This window comes from Giraffa tippelskirchi, chromosome 3 (genome assembly GCF_054371585.1).
Source record: "Giraffa tippelskirchi isolate mGirTip1 chromosome 3, T2T-mGirTip1v1.2.pri, whole genome shotgun sequence".
In the NCBI taxonomy this organism is placed as follows: Eukaryota; Metazoa; Chordata; class Mammalia; order Artiodactyla; family Giraffidae; genus Giraffa; species Giraffa tippelskirchi.
This window is the reverse complement of record NC_137277.1, coordinates 104,181,121-104,207,755: the sequence shown is the minus strand read 5'-3', so window position 1 is coordinate 104,207,755 and position 26,635 is coordinate 104,181,121. Positions and strand designations below refer to the sequence as shown.

Here is a 26,635-nt window from a genome sequence, read left to right as displayed (position 1 = left end):
TTATGTGTTTTCCAGCTTATTAGAGTAGAATCCTATTTTTATTTTATTCCTGTAATAGTTTATTGTTTTTATCAGACAGGCAAATCATCTTTGTTGTCTAGAAACAAAATTTATACAATGCTTCAGTAATCATTAAGTTTCAAGTTTAGGGGAAATTATTTTTAGTGATAAATTAGCCATTTTCTGTAGCCAAGATTTTGATCACAACTGTCAAATGTATGAGTATATACTGATCTTCCATTTATAGTAATTAAGGAACACATATTTCACCAAATTATATTACTTCCATTCAATGCTCTTATTTGTTTTTCTCCGGGTTCCATTAAAAATCAGATTAAAATAATTCTGATGGCAATTTTACAGGTTAACATCTTCAGTTCTATTCTGCCTCTCCCCTATTTCTATATCTCACAACATTTCCTGGGGTCCTTTGCCCTTTGACATCTTAGAGTTTCAGCCAGAGGCAGTATTATGGACTGAGTGTCTCCCCCAAACTCATATTTTGAAGCCCTGACCTCTAATATGATAAGTTAACCATGGGCTTCCCTGGTGGCTCAGTGGTAAAGAATACACCTGCAAATGAAGGAGACACAGGTTTGAACCCTGGGTCAGGAAGATCCCCTGGAGAAGGAAATGGCAACCCACTCCAGTATTCTTGCCTGAGAAATCCCATGCCAGCTACTGTCCATGGCAGGCTACAGTCTGTGGGGTCACAAAAGAGTTGGACATGATTTAGTGACTAAACAACAACAGCTGTATGTGAAGATGGAGTGTCTAAGGAAGTAACTGAGATTGTGAAGTCATAAGGGTGGGGCCCTGGTCTGATAGAATTAGTGTCCTTATAGTCAGACAGCACTACAGATCACATTCTCTTTCTGTCTCCTTGCCTATGCCTGAGGAAAGGCCATGGGAGGACACAGCAAGAAGGCAGTCTAATAAGCCATGAAAGGCAATCTCACACAGAAATTTTGATCTTGTACTTCTAGCCTTCAGAACTGTGAGGAAATAAGTTTGGTTTTTAAGCCACCCAGTCATTGGTATTTTGTTAAGTCAGCTCAAGCCTACTTGTACAGGAAGGCACTGGCCAAATATTAGAGGGTAGAAGGAGGAGAAAGCCTAGCTGTTTCTGCCCCATTCCTTCTGCTCCTGTGGTGTCTCTATGAGTTACTGCTTCTCCATAACTCCAGTTTCCCTCCAGGAAGCCCTTCGCTTTGAGGCTACAGTTACAACCAAGACATTTCCATTGTGACTCTGGTTCCCAGGTGGGTTACACTGCCTGCTGTGGTTCCTCCTGCTCTTGAGGTAGTAATGTCTTCCTGAGGTTGCCTTACTTGCTTCTGTTTACTCCTCAACAATTCTATCATCTGTGAAGCAATTTTCTATATAAATATTTCTGGATTAAAGACCTAGGATGGCTTCCACTTTCTTGGATAGAGTTTGACTAATATAAGGGCATTTTACTTAACAAGATTATTCTTTCAGAGGTTAGAATGAGGCTTCTAGGTAATGCATCTCCCAGGCAATAATTGTTGGAAGTTCCTCACAATCCACTTTGACTGGATGAGTTGGTAATGTGGAATCTGTTTCTCATTTTCTGCTTAAGTCTCTCTCTCTCATAAATCATATGCATTAAAAGAGCAAAACAGCAGCTTAAAAGCTTCTTCAAGCATATCATAAATTGCAGTGTTCACTTTTTATTTTCTTTCATGCTCTTTCTCCTTCTTGCTTAACTTATTTTTTGTTATAAATCTGTCAGTGTGAATTAAAAAATGATGGAACCAAAATGATCCATGATAAAATTTACTGCTAAGAGACTCAGAGAAATCATGAACTCAGACATACTCAGACACTGATTTTGTCATTGTGATTGCTTCTCTAAGCAGTGGTCCTTTAGGTGTTGTACTAGGAGATGAGTTCTGATTCGCATAGATAGTTTACTTTTTTTTTGTCCATACTTTAAATTGTGCCTAGAAAATTCTCTGCATGGAATTTGTTTATAGATGCCTATTATATTCTGATGAACATATATCTGCTCAGTCATCCAAAGCATCTTCTATTAGAGTGAAGATAACTTTGTAATATAGTAGCACACAGGCTGCTGAAATGTCTCTCTTAGGTAATAGTAAACAGTTGCAATTGACTAGGAGAAACTTTGATGGGGCTCCACTGGAAACTTGTCTGAATATGTTCTTCACTTTGATTTCTTTCCTTAGGACCTTGATTTTCTTTAGCATATTTCAAGTGAGGGCTGTAAGAAAATGTGATACAAGATTTTAATTAAGACTTAACTGTCCAGTATCCCACAGGAAGGATTTTCTATAGATTTTGACCGTGAATACAAAGTGTTTATTGTACACAATTCATTATAATATTTCAATATGTATTAATACCCCTGGGAGATGTGATATGCTTGCTTCTCAATTGCTATAATGTTTTGCTTCATTCAACTAAAAAAGTATTGTTTAACTATATAAATGTTAATATACCAATATTATAATTGAAATTATGACAATAATCTAAGTTATAACCTCAAAAACATATTTTGTCTATAATTATTTGGATTTATAACAAATTCTGTACCCCTTTGTTCATCCAGATTTTCATCCAAACAAATAGGACAGTTTTCTCAACTAGTATTGGGACTGTCATTAGCTTGGCCTCAAAAATCTCTTCCAACCCATGTGTAACTCCACTTACTGTCACAAGGACTGACGTAGCTAAACTACCAGAATTTTAAATTTACAGAACCCTTTTCTTCTCAAGCCTGGGAAGAGGGTACCAATTTATCAGTATCTTCATCACTGTTACTATTATCAAATAATACTTACTGGTCTTCCCCAAGTTCATGATGCTGGGCTGGAAACAAATTATGTTAACTGCTTCTGTCCCTTTTTTGTAGGAGAAATCTGCCCGATGGTTATGCAGTATAAAAAGAGAAAGTGAGAATTAAATATCAGTCCAGATCATGTGTTCTGATGTGCTCCACCGCACAACCAGTATTTTACAGTAATTCAAGTACACTGTATGTTTTTCTTCTGAGCTAAAAGTGAGCTTGGGAGAAAATCTCACTTTCTACACTGTGAATTTGCTGTGCAAGAAACAGGAAGAAATGTCGCCAGGTAGTGTCAAAATGACTGCTGTTTTCCCTTGGCAATTAGAGAGTTCTGGCCCCAGGTGACTGGGTAGGTACAGACACAGGAGGTTCATTCTTGATTGACAGGCTCATGAAGCCTGCTAGGGGATTCTTAGGAGTAAGTGGAGGATTTCTTTGCCTTCAGGGCTGGTTTGGAATAAGCCCTGGATTCCTGACTAAACAAATACTTGGATTCTCTTTCGTATCAGTCCGAATCAGAGTTAGAGTTGAAAAGCTTGTAAGGGACAACCTCTTAAAAAGCATCTCTCATAAATCTTCTACAGCAGGTACTGGTCCTGTCTCTGATTGACATGGTTCTATGAGAATTTTAACACTTTGGGTTTACAGTTTCAGTACTTGATTCTTTTTGCCTGCTCAGAGTTTCCCTCCAACTGGCACAGTGGACCAAACAACAAAACATATGGCATAAGAATATGCTAACTTTCCTGAAATTAACATGTGGGCTTGTGACCAAAGTGAAGCATTTAATTATACTCTTTCCATAATTTAAATATAAAAGAATATAACTATCAAATGATATGAATTTAGCCTTAATAAATGAAATGCATGCTTACTATATAGCAGTAAATTCTTCTCAAGTTGAAAGTAGTCTTTTGTTGTCTTATAAGCATTACTATTCAAGTCATAATAGAATCACTTTCTTCCTTTCAGATTCATCTAGAATCCCACTTGAATTCCTACATCAGGCTACTAATTTCTATCACTATCCATTTTTACAGTCTTCTGCAGAAGAAACTTGGCAGCCAAGACCTGTTTCTTGAATTTCAGGCAATTATATCTAATTACTTACTGAAAAGCTCAACTTGGATGTCCCATAGACTAACTGAAACTTAACCTATAAAAAATTGAAGCCATGATTTTCCCCTATGGAAACCCTTTCTATGCTGGCATTCCTTAGTTCAGTGAGTGTCGTCCCATATAATTATTTATCCAAGAAAGAAATCTGGAAGTTGCCACTTCATATACTCTCTATCTTGCCATCTCCACTCTCAGCAACTAAGTTCATGTCTCCAGCATGTCTTGAATGAAAAATATACCAATATGCATGAATATATACACACACACCCACAATAACATAATTTTAAAGTCCAACAACAGAGGATTTGTTACATAAATCATCTATGCATATCTCATTCAATAGAATACAGTGCAGCTATTAAAATATTGATATGTATATATTTAAAGTTTTGCAGAAAGTATGGTATAATTCCATTTGTAATTAAAAAAAGTGCATACATACATAGTTGAGTAAACTTGATTTTTTTCTTTTTGTAAGAACATAACCTAATACTGACAAAGTGGTTGTGTTGAAGAAAGGAATAAAGGATTGGGTGAGGAAGGAAGATTTTCCATTTCTTTTCTTTGTTTTAGGTGGTGTTTGAATTTTTTAATACAGTTCTTCCATAAAAAATAATTTTAAAACTTCCAGTGAATTCATTCATATGATGATATTTGTAAGGATTAGAAAACAAGGAACAAAGTTCAGTCTCAAGGAAACTAACTATAGGAGTAAAACACATTACAAGAGATGAATGAGATAGGAGAGTAGCTGGTAAGTATCAACATCTTCGCAGAAACACTGAAATTGAATCAAAGTGCTGACCCTTTTTTCTAGAGTCACTAATATGGGCCCTGTCTGGGCTTTCACAGAGCCCAGATTTGAGTCATCCTCTGGGAGAAAAAACAGAAAACATGAGTTGCAAGTGCTGTAATCTAGATGTGCTGATAAGGTATAGATGAGCATTGATAAACCATGGTTCAGAGAAGCTCCAGAATGTGAGTGGTGTTACTTGGAGTGGCTTCCTGAGAACAGGTTGACCTCTGAAAACATCCATTTGTAAGTGCTTTCAGAACAGCTAAGAAACACATCACTCACTTCCTCAGTACACAGCCATGAGCACTAATCTGTTGTCATGTACTGTTCTATAGTTGTTTTTAATCCACATAACAACTTTTAAATTAAGTATTAGTGTCCTTATGTTAGTTGCTCAGTCGTGTCTGACTCTGTGACCCCATGGACTGTAGCTCACCAGGCTCCTCTGTCCATGGAATTCTCCAGACAAAAATACTGGAGTGGGCTGCCATTCCCTTCTCCAGGGGATCTTCCTGACACAGAGATCAAACCCTGGTCTCCTGCACTGCAGGCAGATTCTTTACCGTCTGAGCCATCAGGGAAGCCCTGTGTTGCAGATGAAAAAGACACAGTTTAGAGAGGTTAAATAACTTGTCTAAGGTCAGACAATAAGCACCAGAGTCGGAATTTAAACCAGGTGTTAGGAAAAGAAAAGTTTCGGTGATGCAGGTGGATAAATGCAGAGTCCCAGGCAGATAGTACAAGTGAACACAAAGAATCAGATGTAAGATATCAAACAGGAAGTGGTAGGAACAATGTGAACTAGAGAGCCCAAAGCAGAAGCTGATTTTTTATACAAAGCCAGAACCCAGAATCGTTTCCTTAGAGTCAGTAGGTTTAAGCCTTAATTGCCTTATTTTGGATTAGTGCTTGCTTTCTTGGGTATTTTGACAGAGGATAACCAGGCAACTGGCTGTTTCTTCAGCATAAACCAATTTGTCACAGCCTGAAAATTTTCATGCCTCCTGAGTGCCTTATATTTGGGTATATCATCAAATGACAACTGTGTTTTGTGCGGAGACAATTTGGACAACTTTCATAAAAAAAGGGTCAATAATTTTTTAATCTCAGTCTCAAAATTTATGTTACTGCAGCATGTGCTTGGAAAATGCCTGCTTGCCTGCTGTCTAGTACTCAGAGAACAGACTTAACAAATAAAAGTCTTTTGACTGGAGACAAATCATCTAATCTCCTTTCTTTATCCAAACATCTGAAATAGAGACTGTGATAAGCCATGTATAAGGTTGGAGTTCAAATTGAAAATGGGACCTCATTTCTCTCTCCCTGTACTCTTTAAAAAAAGTTATTAAGCACTATTGAACTAGATGCTTCACCCATATTATTCCATTTAATTCTCACAAAGCCCCTATGAAAGGGTAGAATTTTATACTGTTAATATGAGAAAACCATGACTCTTGAGAAGTAGTCGTGTGTCTTAAAAAAAATCACCAAGTAAGTGGTCACAGACAATGTGGTTGTGCCTAATTATACATGTCATCTCAGTTGCTTTTTTATGCCTCCTCCCAACCCATTTAATTTTCATTTTTAATTGGACCAAGCTCCATTAGGTGTTTTCAGCCGCTGGCACATTTTATCATTGTCATCACCTGCACGTGCACTCTGTTCTCAATGACCGTGATCATGTCGGCAACAAACCTCATGATCTCTTCATGCTCCTACCCTCCCCATCCTGTTGAAGAGAACAGAAACCCTGGAGTTCTTGCTTGACTCATCCATCTTTTCTCATCCCACATCCAATTCCATCTTAGTTCAATTCAGTCGCTCAGTCATGTCCGACTCTTTGCGACCCCATGAATTGCAGCACGCCCTCCTAAATATTGTTCTCCTACAAATTGTTCATGAACTCCTTATTGCCAAATTCAGACTTAAATTGAAGAAAGTAGGAAAAACCACTAGACCATTCAGGTATGACCTACATCAAATCCCTTACGATTATACAGTGAAAGTGACAAATAGATTCAAGGGGTTAGATCTGATTGACAGAGTGCCTGAAGAAGTATGGATAGAGGTTCAAGACATTGTAAAGGAGGCAGTCATCAAGACCATCCCCAAGAAAAAGAAATGCAAAAAGGCAAAATGGTTGTCTGAGGAGGCCTTACAAATAGCTATGAAAATAAGAGAAGTGAAAGGCAATGGAGAAAAGGAAAGATATATCCATCTGAAGGTAGAGTTCCAAAGAATACCAAGGAGAGATAAGAAAGCCTTCCTCAGTGATCAATACAAAGAAATAGAGGAAAACAATAGAATGGGAAGGACTAGAGATCTGTTCAAGAATATTAGAGATACCAGGGAACTTTCATGCAAAGATGGGCACAATAAAGGACAGAAATTGTATGGACCTAACAGAAGCAGAAGATATTAAGAAGAGGTGGCAAGAATACATAGGAGAACTATGCAAAAAAGATCTTCATTACCCAGATAATCACGAAGGTGTGATCACTCACCTAGAGCCAGACATCCTGGAATGCAAAGTCAAGTTGGCCTTAGGAAGAATCACTATGAACAAAGCTAGTGGAGGTGATGGAATTCCAGCTGAGCTATTTCAAATCCTAAAAGATGATGCTTTGAAAGTGCTGCATCCAATATGCCAGCAAGTTTGGAAAGCTCTTCAGTGACCACAGGACTGGAAAAGGACAGTTTTCATTCCAATCCCAAAGAAAGGCAATGCCAAAGAATGTTCAAACTACCACACAATTGCACCCATCTCACACGCTAGCAAAGTAATGCTCAAAATTCAAGCTAGGCTCCAACAGTACGTGAATCATGAACTTCCAGATGTTCAAACTGGATTTAGAAAAGGCAGATGAACCAGAGATCAAATTGTCAACATCCATTGCATCATTGAAAAAGCAAGAGAGTGCCAGAAAAACATGTACTTCTGCTTTATTGACTACGCAAACCCTTTGACTGTGTGGATCACAACAAACTGTGGAAAATTCTGAAACAGATGGAAATACTAGACCACCTGACTTGCCTCCTGGGAAATCTGTATGTGGATCAAGAAGCAAGTTAGAACTGGACATGGAACAACAGACTGGTTCCAAATCATGAAAGGAGTACATCTGGGCTGTATATTGTCACCCTGCTTATTTAACTTATATGCAGAGTACATCATGAGAAATACTGGACTGGATGAAGCACAAGCTGGAATCAAGATTGCCAGGAGAAATATCAATAATCTCAGATATGCAGATGACACCACACTTATGGCAGAAAGTGAAGAAGAACTGAAGAGCCTCTTGATGAAAATGAAAGAGGAGAGTAAAAAAGTTGGTTTAAAACTCAATATTCAGAAAACTAAGATCATGGCATCTGGTCCCATTGGTTCATGGAAATAGATGGGGAAACAGTGGAAACAGTGATAGACTTTACGTTTCTGGGCTCCAAAATCACTGCAGATGTTGACTGCAGCCATGAAATCAAAAGATGCTTGCTCCTTGGATGAAAAGTTATGACCAACCTAGACAACATATTAAAAAGCAGAGACATTATTTTGCCAACAAAGGTCTGTCTAGTCAATGCTATGGTTTTTCCAGTAGTCATGTATGGATGTGAGAGTTGTTCTATAAACAAAGCTGAGCGCCGAAAAAGTGATGCTTTTGAGCTGTGGTGTTGGAGAAGACTCTTGAGAGTCCCTTGGACAGCATGGAGATCCAACCAGTCCATCCTAAAGGAAATCAACCCTGAATATTCATTGGAAGGACTGATGCTGAAGCTCCAGTATTTAGGCCACCTGATGCAAAGAGCTAACTCATTGAAAAAGACTCTGATCCTGAGAAAGATTGAAGAGAAAAGGAGAAGGGAGGAGCAGAGGGTGAGAAGGTTAGATAGTATTATTGACTCAACGGACATGAGTTTGAACAAACTCTGGGAAATAGTGAAGGTTGGGAGAGCCTGGTTTCTCAGTCCATAGGGTAGCAAACAGTTGGACAGGACTTAACAACTAAACAACAGCAACAGAGAAATACTATGTCTATAAGAGAAATACTATGAAGATGCATGTTCCTAGCAGTATCATTTAATAGCAAAAACCCAGGTGGTCCTAGTGGTAAAGAATTCACCTGCCGCTGAAGAATAAGCAAGAGATGCTGGTTCCATCCCTGAGTTGGGAAGATCCTCTGGAGAAGGAAATGGCAACTCTTTCCAGAATTCTTGCCTGGGAAATTCCATGGACAGAGGAGCCTGGCAGGCTACAGTCCATGAGGCCACAGAGTCGGACACAACCTATCTCTATGGTTGAGTTAAGGAACTTCCATGGGTGATAGTTAGAAGAGTAAACAGTAATAGAAATAAAAAACAATGTAACACTAGTGTTAAATAAACACAATAATTAATCAGAGTAGACATGGACTCTAAATAATTTGCACAAGAATACAACTGTATACTGACTTGTTTTCAGTCACAGATGCATCATTTTAAGTAGTTGCTTTTAAATTTAGGGCTGATTTATGTGAATTACACTTGAAGATGTCCATAATATTAATATGTTGTTTGAGGGAAATAGAGTAATTTGCAGACTTCTATCTATACTCTTCCAAAGATTTGATTTTTTGGTGATAAATAAAAGAAATAAACAAAAAATCTACTCTTTCATTTCTATGGCAGAGTGTGGTATATATATTTTTCAAAAGATTTTGAAATATGTAATAATATTAATTCATAATTCATATTAATACTTTTATTTAAATCTCATCATATTTTCTTATATGCTTATATGTCTTAACACTTCCTCTAATCAGCTAGTCTCTTTTCCTTCCTGCCTCACAGAAGAAATGACCCAGCAGAGAGAAGGGAAAGGATTGAATTTTGACTTTCACAAGTTTAACATTCAGGAAGAAATGGAAATATTTCATAACTCAGGACATGAAAAAGAGATTTGGAAAAGACATGGTGAAGTCAGAAGGTACTACTCAGTTGACTTCCTTCATCAAAGAGGAAAGAGGAGAGTTAGAAGGTAAACAGTAAGATCTTGATCGAATTAGGTTTATGAGACAGAAACTCAGAATCCCATTCTTCAGCCATCCTCAAACAAAGTCAGATTAAGACCAGGGTAGGGCAATGACAGTCTGCAAATATATTGGAAGATCTGAGAGGAGTGGGAACAGGGTCCCTCTCCAGAGAGGTGGCTGTGTGGAGTGTCTGGGCAGATAGATCTGAGTCAATTTCACAGTGTCAGAATACCCAGGATGGTGCAAGAGTGGGGGAAGTTCCCGTACTCCTGAGAGAAGATCACAGGGCTTCTTACCAGTCCAAGGAGAGCAGGAACTTAAAACTAGGATCCACCTGACCTTCAGAGGCTCTGCAGGGAGGGACCTATATGAATCCACCACCCGCCACCATATTAGACAAGAATCATCTCAATAGAAGCCACAGTGGAAAAAAAGGATAAGAACTAGATACCACAACTGCTCTTCCCAAAGCCTTGGCATTTGGTAAGCCCACAACTGTGGGCCCAACTCTGAGGAAAGAGGTGGGGTGTGATTGAGGGGAAGAAATTATTCAGTAGTACAGAAGCTCCTACTCTAAGTGGTTGTAGAAAAAGAGTATTACCATTTTCATATACTGGAGTTTGTAGAGTGAGACCTGTATCTACCATCACCATGAATCTCTCTTTCTTCAAATGCCAATCTCTCACTGTAGTAGTATTCCCCCGCCCCCACCAAAATATTTTAGGGAGCAGATGGAGATTTTCACTTTTTACTTTATAAACTTGTTTCATGTTGAACTTTTTACAGCAGTACACACTTCTCCTATAATTAAAAATAATAAAGAAAACAATAATTGACATTCTCCCACCACCATCCAAGTAAAACAGCAGGGTAAAATAAATCTCAAATGACTTGAAGGTTACACGTTTCCAAGATAAGCATCCCTTTAATTATTAGCTACAGTAATCATTTGTATTTTCTGCATTGAAGTTTAAATTAATTGGCCAAATAAAATACATGAAAAAAAAAAGAATACTGTGAAATGCTTTTGTTGGGCCTGCTTCTGTTCATAGCCATAATTTTCACAGCAATTGAGGCCACTTTTAACTCTGTTTATGTCTGTTAATGACAGAATACAGTCTTTCAGAATTTTCTCTCTAAGAGAGCAGGGCAGAATTAATGGCAGTTTCAGCTCTCTTGAAGTTTGATGCAGCGTTGCAGTGCTTAGCAAAACTATGTGATCTTTTAATCAATCACTGAAATAAATCTACACCACTGGTGTCAGGAATGAAAGTCATTCTACACTCACCTTCCCGATTCCCTAAAGTCAAAGGAAATAGAACCCAAATGAGGCTCACTGAGCCACACTACTGAGCCTCCACTCCCAAAGGGACTTCAGATTTGTCACCATTCAAAAGACTTGTCTTGCCATGAAAAAATGGAGGTTGGCATATTTCTCTATAAATATGAAAGTGATGGAGCATCCCTATGGTCCTGGCTCATGAGTAGGCTAAGTCAGAATATTACTGCATGAATCGCTAATTCCTAATGGCTGACATGTAAACCGTAGATGTATCATTTCATAAGCTCCTAGAAACATTTTGCAGAAATCTTATGATTCATTCTTCTCACGTAAGAGTTAATAAAATTATTTCTACACAGAAGATTATTTTTTTACTCTTAAATATCTGGAGGAAAGAAGTTCCTCTAAAGATATGATTTATAGCCTCACTCTGCTTCCTTCTAAGAATTTCTTCCCCATAAAATCAACTCTTGACTTAACCTAGTTAATGGAAAAAATGAGTGAACCAGTGAGTACAGAATGATAAATAATTCAAAAAGTAATTTAACCTTGCCCTAGAGTGCAGTGGGACCATAACATAATGAAGAACAAAGTAATGGTATCTTAGTAATATTTTTAAGAGCTTTTATTGTTACACAAAATTCAGGTGTGTATTAAAGGAGTGGCCATATTTAATGCTCATCAAATTCAGGACCAAAATAGCATCTTAAATTATCTTTTTGGCCTCTTTGTCTGAGCACATTGCTTTTCTCTGAACACTTTGTTACTTGCCTTGGATCTCACTGAATATGGAGGTAGAGAAAATAGTGTCAATGTACAGTTGATATGAGTAGATGTAGCTCTCAGCCTTATACCTCTCCTTTTTCTTTTGATTTATATCAGTCAGCATGCCATAGCATATGGACCCCAGGATGAAAAGCACACCGGGGTCTTCATAGCAGATCAGGGGAATGAGAAAGGAATGGGGAATGAGTGAGCAATGCTAGGAAGCTAACTCAACTGAAATGTTGGTGCCAGATGGAGCAGTCAGCAGGTGGCCAAGTCCCTGTGTCCATAGAAATATGGTTAACTTGAGTTGATCCTGACAGTCATAAGTACCCCAGAGCATGTGCTGACACTGTGGAGACATAATAGACGCAGTTTCAAAGGGACATTATACTCTATGTAAAGAGCATCACAATGCTAGATTGTCACAGCAACAGCTAGGATTACATCCAAAGTTCCAGCTTCCTGAGAGAGAAAAGTTCTGGCTGACTGTCAGGGCCAGTGAAATTCTGCAGCAGAAGCCAGGGCACTGGGAAGAAACCAGCTACATAGACCAGACAAACAAGCGGTCTTCAGGGAAAGAGCTGTGTTTCTCTGGACTAAAGATTGTCTAGGCTTTACTTTGAGCACACCAGATATTACAAGGTCCCATCACCTAGTTCCCTGGAAGCTACTATAATGTTCTCTAATTGGTCCAGAAACTGAGCAGAAATGATTGTTTGGTGGAGGGCCTCTGGGTTGAGAAAGTCAAGAGCATCACTTATTAAAATGTTTCTATTAGCCAGATATTTGATATCCTCCCCCACTCAAACACTGTGCTTCCAGGTGCCTGAGAGATCTAGGGCATGGATAAACCACAAGATTCCCTCTAGGAAGCGTTTCTCACCCCAGTAGAGTTTAACATCAAATCATCTCATATTTTTAAGTCTTGGTTTGAAGATGATTTATTGTCATTTCAAAGCATATGCAACTTTGTGTTTTATAAATGGAAACTGGGTGAGATACATCCTTTGAAAGACATTCTTTAAGGCTATGTTTAATTAAATTCTAGCAGTCAGAATGACGGTGTTCTTGGCAGAATTTCAAAAAAAGGCCCACTCCGAGGACAGGACGTGAAATTATATCACAGCAAGGAGCATTTAAGCAAGATCCTAAGATGGTAATGCCAATTACAGTGACTTTGGAATACAGGACTGAGAGTGCACATGAGCCTGTAAAATTAGGTCAGGACATTTTCGATAACAAGGTATGTTTAAGCACAATGTCACCTAGAAACATAGACAATTCAGGTCTTAGGATTCAATGATCTTTCTCACTTTACCATAAAATGTAAAACATGATGTTGTTAAGAAGATATTTAACCAGCTTTAAATGTATAACATTTTCTTCATTGAAATAAATGATAAAAAGCAGATGACATGTGGAGACTATTATAAATTTTGCCAAAACTAGATATTTGCATACTGGAAAACTCACAGCTAAGGCTTTTATGCCGGGAATCAGGCAAGCAGCACAGTGACACAATTTCAACACGACTGATTTTGATTCAGGATGAATGAGTAGTCTCCTGCTCAGTGAAACTTATTACCTCCTCTCTTTCTAATGCGATGAACAGAATCAATCTGTGTTCAGAAAGGTGTTCTTCATGCCTCTACTGTGTCTGTGTCAACTAAGAATGTCTCTGTGATCTGGAAAGAGCTCTATCCTAAAACATTACTCTTGTTGGAAAAGTATCTTTTAAAAAAATTTTAGGAGGCATGACAAACTATAGTATTGTGGAAAGGTATTTTGGAATTTGACAGCACACTGGCAAAAACCACATATCCATCCTTCAGAGGAGTAACTGTGTTCTATGCAGTGCTGTATAGATGCTGAAACACAGTGTCATAATTACAGGTTTGGATTCTGTGTGTGTTCTCAAGCCTTGAGACATAAAAGTATTAAATATTCTTCCCTAGAAACAATAAAAGTTTTCTTATATGTGATTATTTAGTGTGGCAGAGACCACATCTTGTGCTGAATTAGAAAGAATGATTTATCCATTAACGCCTTTCACCCATATAGTAAGGAAACAAAATCTTGTTAAATTCATAAGACTCTGTACCTCAGGTGTCCTTTTGTTTTGGATAAATAGATGTCCCCAAGCCAGCTTAGTTTCTCTTTAGAGGCAGGGAGCTTAATGTAAGAACTAGCCTTTGAACTTGAAGAAAGCTGAGAGGTATGTCCACACCTGCCTCAGTAAAATGATCTTAAAGTCATTTTGAGTGTAACTTCTATTTGAACCAATTAGGAGTGATCCATTTAGAGCTGAGACCAGAAACTTATTAACATATATATGTGTGTGTGTGTGTGTGTGTGTGTGTGTGTATGGCCAAGACATAATGAAAGATGGTTTTAGCACAACGGGGGAGTTATGAGAAAATGCAGTCATGTGAGTGAGAAAGGAGGACTCAGCCTTTTTATTTGTACCTTAGGTCTGGTTACTTCTGCTAAAATCCTGTAACACTGGCAGGCTTTCTCCAAATTTCCTAAGGCTGCTGCTTGTTCAAACCAGTCAGCGGAATCACCTGCCAGGTGCCCCCGCCCCCCAAAAAGAGTTGAGAATAATAAAGTCATAAGGTTGGAAGGTGTCACATGGGTCTAGTCCAAGCAACTCATTCTGGAATATCCAGACATACAGAAACAAGACATTTATTATTCCAAAGGCAGTTCACTTCATATTTGTATAGCTCCAGCTATTAGAGAGATCTTGCTTGTTAAGAGTTGAATTTTCTTTGTGTGTAGCTTCCTCTCCTCCTCAGTGTTGCCAGTATTACTACTTGAATTCATACTAAACAAAAGTAATCCTTCTTGTCTGTGGCAGTTTCTCAAATGTTGAAGCCCAGCTATCTTGTTATCCCTGAAGCTTTATTTATTTATTTTTCTTCAGTGGAAAACACTGCTGTCTCTTTTGACTATTTTTCAAATCTAACATGATTGCAGAACCATTACTAGCATAACTGTTTTCTTTTAAATACACTGAATCCATGTATAACTTTAAAAAAAATATGGCATTAGAACCAGAATTTCTCTAAAACTGGAAAAATCTAGAAACAGGAAAGTTGGCCTCTTGCCTCCCCTTGCTTCCATTAATGCAGAATAAGTACACACTATTGTTTTTTTATTTTGGCAAATCAATATTTCATTGTCTAGAAATTCTTCTTGAACAAAACTCTATTAATACATTTTCTATATTTATGTTCTGGTGGTAAATCACATTTTCCTCATTCTATACTTGCACAGTTGTTTAAGGCCCAAGCACAGGACCTTGTGTTTTTCTAGATTAAATTTTATCTTGCTAAAATCAGACTATTACTGAAGTCTCTCAGAATCTTTTGGTCCCTAGACTGAGTCAATCAATATATTCTCCTACTCATCAGTTTCCTCATAAATGAAGACAAACTGCTTCATGAAATGATTGTGAAGACTGTGTGATCCAACACAAGGAGAGTGCTTAGCATGGAGACAAATAATTAGTAAGCGCTCAATAAATTGTATTACTATCATTCTATAAGCAAGCCTAGTCTAAAAAGAGTCTTTTAACCTTAAAGTACATTTGTTGACATCGTATAAATAAATCCCAACATTTTAGAATAAAGTATTTCAGTCAAAACTATATTGTCGCCAGAGCTTGAGTAAAAAATTACTGGAGCAACATGAAATAAGTGAATCCTAGAGGCCTTTATAATTACAGAATTCAAAGAGAAAAAAAATTAAATCTCTATGCATTTCCAAGTCAAAAGTCTACCTAATTGGACGACTTGAGACTCATTTTGAATTACCTCCTAGAGTCATCTGCTACTAGCAAACCGTAAATCTACCAAAATGATAAACTGCTTTGTGTTTCCTCTATGTGAAATCATTACTCAAAGCTGTAGGGGTGAGTTGTTAATGACAAATCACCGTGTGTGTGAGAAAGTTGAAATTTTCCTTACTGTCAATTCATTACCAGAAGAATTAGCAGGATGACATATTGAAAACGCTCTTGGCTTGTGACACTTTCAGATCTGGGTTCACATCATAGCACAAGATCATTTTAACTATGTGACCTCAGGAAAGTTATTAACCCTCAGTCCCCCCATTTCTCACTTATGGGAGTGGGGTAACAGTACCTTCTAGAATTGTAAAGAATTTGAAGTAACATGAGCAAAGTAGCAACTATGCTTAATGCTAGAGGTTATTATCAATCATTCATATGAATAGATGATGATGACAGTAATCAAGAATTTATGTGATGCCTTCCTAGTTTCTATGAGCAGAATTTGAAGAATTCAAAGCCATGCTAATAATATAGTCAAATGGAAGACCATAGTAAGAGAATATAGAAAATAGAGATATATTGTATTGTGTTCCCTGATAGCTCAGTTGGTAAAGAATCCACCTGCAATGCAGGAGACCCTGGTTTGATTCCTGGGTTGGGAAGATCTGCTGGAGAAGGGATAGGCTACCCACTCCAGTATTCTTGGGCTTCCCTTGTGGCTCAGCTAGTAAAGAATCTGCCTGCAATGCAGGAGACCTGGGTTCAATCCCTGGGTTGGGAAGATCCCCTGGAGAAGGGATAGGCTACCCACTCTAGTATTCTGGCCTGGAGAACTCCTTGGACTGTATAGTCCATGGGGTCGCAAAGAGTCAGACAGGACTGAGTAACTTTCAGTTTCTTTAACTGCTTTGGAATCATTTTGGAAGTAAGATTCTCTTAGAATAACTTTTCTTAAATGAAAACATAGGATAGAAGAAAATCAGATGAGCTTATAGAATTACCTAATATTCTGGTATGTAATTTCATTAAAACATGAGACTACTTTGGGTTGGCCAAAAAGTTTATTCAGGGTTTTCTGTAAGATCTTATAGAAAAGCCCAAAAGAATGTTTTGGCCAACCCAATAAAATCTTGTGACTTCACTCAACTTTTCTTAAGTGACTGCTACATGCCAGGTAACCCACACTCTAAGAAGAAAATGCCCTTGGTGGTCATAAAACCTTTCTCATAGCACTTTTCCAAAGTCTAAAGCACTGTTTAGGAATCCATAGAATCGTAAATTGAAAATATTTTTATCTCAAAAATCACTGAATCATGGAACACTGTTAGCATTTTCTTTCTTTCAATACATAGAACATGAAATGTGAATTGAAACTCAATACCAATAGCAAAGGTTCATTCTTTGAATAGCTTTTCTTTATCTTAATAGTCAGTGAAGGCTTTGTTTACTTTGTAGAATGGAAATATGATATTGGGAAATTAGAATACATTTAACTAATGCAAAGAATTCAATAAAATTTTATTAAATCTCATGCAAAAGGTGAATATGGATTTCCTGCAATTTTTAAGTAGATGTCTGTCCAAAAGCTAAAGGCATATTTCAACAAATCCTCCCTTAAAATAGAAAATTGTCTGTTCAAGTCCTCTGCCCACTTTTTAATTGAGTTTTTTGTTTTATTCACATTGAGTTGCATGTTTTTTGTGTGTGTATTTTGGATATTAACCCCTTTTCAGATATCATTTTCAAATAACTTCTCCCATTCAGTAAGCTGTCTTTTCATTTTGTTGATAGTTTCCTCAAGACATTTTCTCAAAGAAGACAAATATATGGGCACATGAAAAGATGTTCAACATCAGCAATCATCAGAAAAATACAAAGCCGCAAAGAAATACCACCCCACACCTGTCAGAAATGCTATCACAAAAAGAGAACAAATAACAAATGTTGACAAAAATGTGGTCAGAAGAAAGCCCTTGTGCACTGTTGGTGGGATTGTAAATTGGTGCAGCCACTATAGAAAAAAGTATGGTGGTTCTTCAGAAAATTATAAAAGAACTACCCATATAACCCAGAAATTTCACTCTAGGTCTTTATAAGAAGAAATAAAAACACTAGTTTGAAAAGATATATGCACTCCAATGTTCATTGCAGCATTATTTACAACAGCCAAGATATGGAAGCAACCTAGGTGTCCACTGGTAGACAAACAGATAAGAAGATGTGAGATATTTTTATATATATATATATATACACATACACATATACACACACACACATACATACGTATACATACACCCTTTGGAATGGAATATTCCCCACGCACAATGGAATATTATTGAACCATAAACAGAATCTTGCATTTGTGACAACATGATAGATCTAGAGAGTATTATGCTAAGTGAAATAAGTCAGAGAAAGACAAATACCATACAACCACACTTCCATGTGGAATATAAAAACAAACAAATCAAAATAAAAACAGACTCATGGATACTGAGAATAGTGGGTTGTTACCAGAGTGGAATATGGGTTGGGCAAAATAGGTGAAGCAGATTCAGAGGTTCAAACCTCTAGTTATAAAATAAATAAGCAATTGGGATGTAACATGCATCAGAAGGAATATGGTTAATGATATGGTAATGACTTTGGGGACAGATGGTTACTAGACTCATCATGTGACCATTTCACAGTGTATGCAAATGTCAAATCACTATGTAAAACAAATGAAATAAGCATAACATTCTACATCAACTATATATCATTTAAAGAAACATTTATTATTTATTGAGAAAATATACAAACTTATATATTTAATTTTTTAAGAGAAATTCAAATAGACCTAGATCCAGATCTCTTTTCAAATAAACCAGGGTAGTATATTATTTCCTATGTCGTAGTAAGAACAAGATTTGTGAATAACTGTGATCCTCTGGAGGAGGAAATGGCAACCCACTGCAGTACTCTTGCCTGAAAAATCCCAGGGAGAGAGGAGCCTGCAGGGCTACAGTCCATGGGCTCTCAGAGTTGGACACGACTGAGTGCCTGAGCACACACACACACGTAATGTATTGTGCTAAATTGGTACAAAAAGACTAGACACCAAAAACCAACTCAGGAAATTAGAAATAAAAAATGGTTTAGAAAAACTACCACTGAGCAAAAACTGGGTAATCAAGCTATTGTCTATATAGCAATCAATCAAAGATTAACCTCAAAGTAAATCATATTTATAGCACAGCGACTTATATTATTAATTATTGAAATTTGCTTTTATTTTTAAAGTTACCATTTCCTGAAAAAAAGTCAAAAGGTAGGAAGGCCATCATGCCAAGGAAAAGGGGATACCTTGCCAAAAACAGGGAGTGCTCTTATATTTGAACAAATGTGCCTTTGAGGCCGTTATGTATGTTGCAAATGCAGAGACTCTCTACTGTGAACATTGTGTTTCCCTGTGTTCAGATTCAGGCCTTCACAGCTGGAAGCCTGAAGATAAGCTGAGCTTACCTGTTGTGATGAGCCATATGAGAAAACACTCCTAAACAACAGTCTGTTTGGTTGATAGATTTCCTTTCTGAGCCACACCATCATCTCCTCTTTCCACAAGTGAGTAAGAATGAAAAGGCCCACTTCTACAAGTCTCATGGGGGGAGAAGATACTTGCAAAGCAGCTAGTTACAGTTAGCAAGGTAATTTCTCCAAGTTAGAAGTGTGGATCAAGCAAAACAGCTCAAATCACACACCCCACCCTCCCGCCCCCCCAAATGAACACTGACAGTTCAACGTCTATACAGAAAGAAAGAAAGTTAAGCCTACTCTCTGGGTTAGGATGAATTTAGTTGAGGGATAGTTTAGGTATAGAATAAAGATGGATTCAAAGAATGATAATAAAAACATCACATGTTCCTATAGATTGTCCCCAATTCCAAGGAAGATGGATCACTGGAGAATCTCCAGGAAAGTGAGTTTGTTAGATCAATGTGAAAGTGAAAGTGAAACTTGCTCAGTTGTGTTCAACTCTTTTCAACCCCATGGGCTATACAGTCCATGTAATTCTCCAGGCCAGAATATTGGAGTGGGTAGCTGTTCCCTTCTCCAGGGGATCTTCCCAACCCAGGGATCGAACCCAGGTCTCCCACATTACAGGCAGATTCTTTACCAGCTGAGCCACTAGCGAAGCCAAGATCAATGTGGGAAATCCTAAATATTTCGTTTATCCCATAGAGAGTCATGAAGTCTACAAGAGTGATCCTATAGCAAATGAATCTTCTTAATTTTGTCTAGTACTTTATTATATTAAAGCTTTTTTAACATAAAATTTACCATCTCATCTTGAAGATGTTTTTATGTCTTGCCAGGTCCAGGGAGGACAGATGATTTTATTCTCATAAACAGAGATGTCAAATGATTGGTAGAAATTCATATCACCAGGTACTAGGTGGGGGCCGTGCCTGGCCCCCAAATCCAGGCTGTTGTCCAGGCTCTTGGAATTACATCAGTTCAGACACAGATACTCTTTTTTAGAAAAACTTTTTATTTTATATTGGGGTATAGCCGATTAACAATGTTGTGATAGTTCCAGGTGAACAGTGAAGACACTCAGCCATACATATACATGTATCCATTCTCACCCAAGCTCTCCTCCCATCCAGGCTGCCACACAACATTGAGCAGAGTTCCATATGCTATACAGACACAGAGACTTTTGAAAGAAATTATAAAAGGCTTCTGAGTCTTGCTGAAAGATAGTTGATAGAATTAATCGAGCAAATAATTCTAAAAAGAACGTAAGAGTCAGGAGATGCAGATCTCATTACTGACTTCACCACTGGCTAACTTACCTTCTCCAGTCTTTGGTTTCCTTGAACAAGTGACAACCATTTTAGGCAGTCCAGCAGCATCCCTACTGTTTCTTCTAATAATAGAGTCTCTTTCTCTTGTAAGGACTCCTGGCCTTGTGGTTTGACTCCATGTAGAAGCTGAACTGACTCTACTTCCCGTTGCTTTTCCCCTATCACCACACAGGTGATATTCACTGAGCACACCCTTCTTCTGGCACCCACCTCAGTCACAGAGTTTTGTTCTGGAATGGATACATGACCCAAACAGACGAGAGTTTACCCAGGAAAAGACAATTTCTTTCTGCTGTGGTTGTTAAGCTGGTATCTACGGTAAGAAGTGAGTGTGAGCCTAAGGGAATCATTTTTTTTCTTTTTCCTGACATGTGTGGAAACAGCTTTACTGAAAGACGGAGAGAGTGGAAGAATCTGATAACATCATATATCAGCTTTTCAGACAGTTGAAACAACCTGTATCCTTGGATGTGGGAGTCACACAGGTCAGTAAATTTAGCATGTTTTTTTTTAAATTAGTTTGAATTGCATTCATGTTTGTTGTCACCCAAAGAGTCTTAATTAATCCAGCTCATTCTCGCTTGAACATTTCATGAATTTAGAGGATATTTAAGTTGCTTAAAACAAGGAGAAATCATTTTCTTAGAAAGTTCATCTGTGGAAGTTGGGGAGGGAAATTCACACTTGATCCTTTTATCACTCATTGAACATTCCTGGTAGGGGCAGGGAATAAAACACTCACTCCTGACCTGAATTTGTAGAAAAATACAAGTAGCCTCCGAAATTCATTTGGAATGTTTTCTTCAGTCCTTCCACATTCATGCTCATCTCGAGCTTGAGTATATGATGTACAGTGAACCCTGTGTGTGCTGCCTAAAGACAGGGAAAGGTCAAATTGAGCAGGTCACGTCCTCTGAATCATTATAGAGAAGAATGGAGGGTACTTCATCTGTCAGAGGAAAAGTCACAAGTGTGCGTGGTTCATACAGCTGGGTCTCCAAGGACATATGAGCACAAATCAAGCAGAAGACAGTATGGAAACATATAAGAAGGCCCCTTTAAATTCCATGATACTTTGTACTCAGCTCTCAAGATCTAAGTTAGTACCTAGTGCAAAGTCAAGCCATAATGGATACTAAATAATACATATTTATTGATGATAAAGATAAGATCTGGCAAGGCCTCTTTGACCTCTGGGCATAAGAAAATTGAGCTGGCTAACAGGATGCTTGCAATTAGTCCAAGACTTCACAGAGAGAAATGGAGAAGGAATTAGCAGTCTTCTACATTCTTGTCGCAATGCTGAGCTCAGTAGTCTTTATTCTTTTATTAAGTCCTCTAAATGTAAAATTTTCTAATCACTGTTTTAAGAATTCACAATCTTCTTGTCAATTTCTAGAGACTTGAGAGGTTCTTTTTGTTTTCATTGATCTTCAAATTTAGGGTCTTGTCTCATTTCTCTTAGCTTAGCTGTTAAAGATTTTCAAGCTTTCACAATATATAATTTTTGACTTTTCTGTCTCTTAAGGATTTAGCCTCTTTTTCTTTCCATTTCTTAGATGAAGATTGAATCGTACATCTCAAGATATAGATGTATTGTAAGACTCCAGGCACCTCCTATAAATCTTATTTACTGGACATTTTGGATGTATTTCTTTGCAACTTTTCTGTGCATTGGTTTATAAATAGTTTTAAACAAATAAGTGGGGAATATGTGATACTTCAATTTAGTCTGTAGTGAAATTGATATGTTTTCATCGGTATACAATACAAGAAACACAGAGTATGTGAGTGTGTGCATGCATGCCTGTCTAATCAATACTATTTAGAATATGAACTACTTGATCCCGCTCAATTTATAAGAAAATAAAGCCAAAGAGACATTCTGGATCCCAGAGGGATTCTTTTCCCAAAGCAATCAGACATCTGGAGTCTTGGGCTGATAAAAATCAATGACTTTCAAGGCAGTATATCTTTAGATGTGGGGGAGAGAAGAAGTACATAATGAGAGAGGAATTTGTAACAGTAGAAGGCAAACAGAAAAAAAAGTGGGTAAGAAAAACTGTAACACTGTCTCCCTGTAATTAACCATATCAGAGCACAGGCTATAGCATAATTAGGTATGAATATTTATATCACTATGACCTAAGAAATAGTAAACAGAAACAGTTTCTTTATTATTTGACTCTTTGGGCAGATCATATGCCTTCCTTTATGTGTGTTTATCTGTGCCTGTGCTTCATGGGTTGAATAAGCAGAAATCAGTTCATTTTTTTAGTAGTAAGTTGTAATGTACCACATACACATGGGTGCTTGACAAATACTATCTAATTGTTTGAATTATAAGCTCAGAAAATATTACTATGTAAGGGAAATCAGTTTTAAAATGGGGGCAGGGCAGACTTTTGTTCCAACATTATCACAGATGGTTTGACCTTCTATATATTGATCACTCTGTGCCTGCCATCTACCCATTCAGAATTATTTCAGCAACTGAGCACTTACATGTATTTAGAAAAGGAAACTATTTACCCATAACCCCTTCAAAATATATATAAATAGTCAAATAAATGAAAATTTAACTTATTTACTCTCATTTACTATGTGTTGTTATTTGAATTGGATGTAAGCCACTTGTCTGCAATCTGAGGTGTATTTTTAAATGCATTTACTTATCCTTACAATAATAGTCCTTGGAGAAACTCTCCTCTGATATATTCTGAATTTCTCAAATACAAGTAATAATTTTAGACTATTCTGTCGTGATCACCAGAAACGTTACATGACTTGCTGATAATATTACGTATTTGACTTTTTCCTGAATTTTTAAATCTAAGCTAATGCTATAAAATTAATCCTGGACTCTTAAACAGTTTAAGCATTTAAACAATACAAAAATATCTGGAAAGAAGGACAGAGTGATGTTGGCCATGGAAGCAGTTAACCATTGAGCCTTTAAGTTCAGACATTCGGAAACAACTACTACTGTTAGAGTGGACTTGAAAACATATCCCATTTGAGCTATTGTGCACATATCTAAATGGGATGTGGCAGGTGGGTGAAACATTTATTGATTCCTGTTTGGGGTATTGCTGTAGACTTACTGCTTCAGCGGGCTTTCAAACGAGGTTTGAGTCTTACAGAACAAACTGAACCCTGGAATCCTTTCTTGGCATTGCAATCCCCAAAGTGACAAGTCTAATAAGCCAGGACTAAGGAAGGCTTTAAACTGCACGCGGAACAGCTGTTGTGTGCTTTTGCAGAAGCTCAAAGGTAAAAATGCTTTGAGGAGAAAAAGTGGCTGTTAATTAGTCTTTGAATACCCGAAAGTTTCTGCAAACAAAAATGCACATTAGTCTAAGTGTATACGGGGTTAAAGGAACCACTTGCTAATCACATGCTCCCCAATTCACTGGACTTTCCTTTCATTGTTTCCTCCAGTGAGAACACAGAGATCTGGGATATTTAAGGCACTAGTTAGATGATGTGTGACCTGTCAGCATAGAAATTGGTATCCACCTAGGCCTGGCTAGGTGTCTGAAATTTTGCTTTGGCTGTTGTAAATAACATCCCGTGTTGAGGAGCACTGGACTTTAGGGGGAGGATGTCTTCTACCTAAAAGACCAAGATTGGAAAGACAAAATAGATTTCTAAGATACCTATTGAAGTGAGCTGAGAAACACCTTAAGAGACATGGGAATAGTAAACAAATTAATTCAATAGAATCATAGAATAGGAATGTCCTTTTAGAACACATCTTGCTCATTTTAGGGCTGATGACTCTCAGTTACTTAGAGACCAGAAGCAAACTTACTTACATCATCGCCCAGTGTGCCTTTTCCTCCCTCACTCAGAATTAGTGTAAGAAGACATGATAACAGGACTGACTGAGGATCCCTTGAGAAGCCAGGGTGGCTTGAAAATCAGAAAACAGGTGTGGGGATCATCCATCACCAGCCAGCATGTCTCAGACTTAACACAATAATGTGATGTTATTTTTAGACTTCCCTTAAGCAGGCCTAAAGTGGTTCAACACTCAAGTCCATATACATTTTCAGAGAAAGTGGGAATAGTCATAACAACAATCTTAAGAAAAATAACATTTATTAACAATTGGCTAAGCTACTTAGGTAGTGGCCACCCAATTAGGCTCCGAGGCATCCGCAGCTGTCTGCACAGCCTGAGAGGGCTTACAACCCTGCTAATCCACTTGCTGTGTCTCACGAAATCCTCTCCCTGTTTCTGCTGTATTTCCAGAAGGGTTTCAGAAAGTATCAGATGCCTCCCCATGGACCATCTGCCAGAGCCCGCGAGTTTTTACAGGAAGCCATCTTTCTGCCTCTCTCTCTCAGGACTTCCCGCTAATTACTGACCACATGGTGGACTTAAGTGTGGGATGATAAAATCTGCCTGTGTGCATCTATCCCTCTCAATTTCCAGTCTCTTAAGTCCGACATTGTTTTCTTCTATGAAACTCAGAAAGTGACTTTTAAAACTTACTTTCCTTGCAGCACACCTGTAAAAAGGGATCAACACCCCATAAACTCTAGACAGGATTTAAAAGTTTCACTTAATGCATTTGTTAGGATCAAGATAAAAGACAATCAAAGGCAGAGAAAGACAGGGAGTGGTTGCCGTGTGGCCATCGGGGAATAGGGTGTGTAAAAAGCTTCTTGCACACATTGCCTCATCTATAAAAACCAGAATTACTTGGCATCTAAGTAACAAATGGATCTAAAGGCTGTGGAGAGGAGCTGTTGGCAGGAAATGGTCCCCAGGGCTGTGATATTTTCAGATCACGTGCATTTGCCTATAATGCATAGATCATGGATTACAGAACTCTGTTCACATAACTTTTCTATTTAAGGGCTAAATTTTGCAGGTTCTGATTTGTCGACTATCACAGTTTTAATAAGAGAATAAATGGTGGTTAAGAGAATAAATCTGGATAGTTAAGGAAAAACTGTAAATTTTGCCTTTGAGATGCAAGGAAGAGGAAAGTGCTGTGAAGAAGTATTAAGAGGATGGGGAAGGATCATAGCGATAGCAGAGATTTAAGAGCATTAGTAGAGGAGAGACTAGGAGGCCTGGCAACTCCCCCCCCCCCAATTTTCAGGAATTTGGCTTTAAATAGAAAACGCTCTTCTATACAAATGTAAATTGACCTGCTGGTTGAGACCTTTCTGTGTCTGAAACTCACTATAAGCAGATAACTTGTACACAGCAGAGCACAGTGGAAGATTCCAACACTCTTGGTAGGAATCTTGGTAGGTTGGTTTTTGAGCCCAAATCAGTTTCCACACTGAGTTTAATTTTAAATGTCTGGTTTGTCCCTGAGTGAACTGGTTGTTCTGCTTTCTTTGAAACATGGAGACAGCAGATTAACTTGGTGCCACAGAAACTAGCTACAGAATAGCAAGTCTCCATTTCCTATCTTACTCATTAACAAAGTAAAGGGCCCTCCATTGACTCACTCTTGACTACATGTTGCCCCTGCTCCCGTGCCCAGACAGAAGAAAACAAACAAATGCTTACCTGCTGAACATACAGGAACCATAGGCAAAACTTCAAAATCCTTTCTTTTTCAAGCCTGTTATCTATTACCATTCAAAAAAAGAAGAAACATTCTATGTCACATCCCAACAAGATTTACTTTGTGAGTGAAACAGACACCTGAGCGGACAGGATGTTAAGGGACACAAACATTTGATTCCAACCCTTCAGACACTTACACTGTTGATACCAGTTGTGCCTCTTCTCAATTAATAGGACACTTCATTTTTTTTTTTTTTTTTTAATTTTAGTCCATCTTGTATCTGCTACAGTGAAGCCTTTAATTGCTATACCATAGTAGAGGATTCTTTATATTCTTGAAAATATTTAGGGTCCTACCCCAGGTGTAAAAACAAACTGCTCAAAAACTGTTGTCAAGTTGCAGCTCGAAACTATTGTATCCTTTGGGTTATTTTCACATTCACAGGCTTCACATTTTCCAGGCTTCTCTTTCCAAATCCCCTTCAATTTCTGAGCCTAAAGACCATCTGTAGCTCCTCTCCGGCCAACTTCCAAGTTTGGGTTACACACATCTCTAACATCCAGAACCTCGGTTAACTCCTCTGAACCTTTTGGCTGGGCCTGGGACTGATTACCCAGGTCGCGTTTATCTTTTCATTTCGCCCTTT

General features: G+C 37.9%; 1 long non-coding RNA gene across 1 annotated transcript in view; it reads left to right on the top strand.

The window, feature by feature from the left end:
* The window catches only part of LOC145541470 (uncharacterized), a 499,277-nt gene that overhangs the window by 297,790 nt on the left and 174,852 nt on the right, over positions 1 to 26,635 (top strand). The window contains exons 4-5 of the long non-coding RNA XR_014079040.1: positions 9,576 to 9,762; positions 20,837 to 20,938. This is a non-coding gene — a long non-coding RNA (uncharacterized LOC145541470). The remainder of the gene's footprint in view (positions 1 to 9,575; positions 9,763 to 20,836; positions 20,939 to 26,635) is intronic.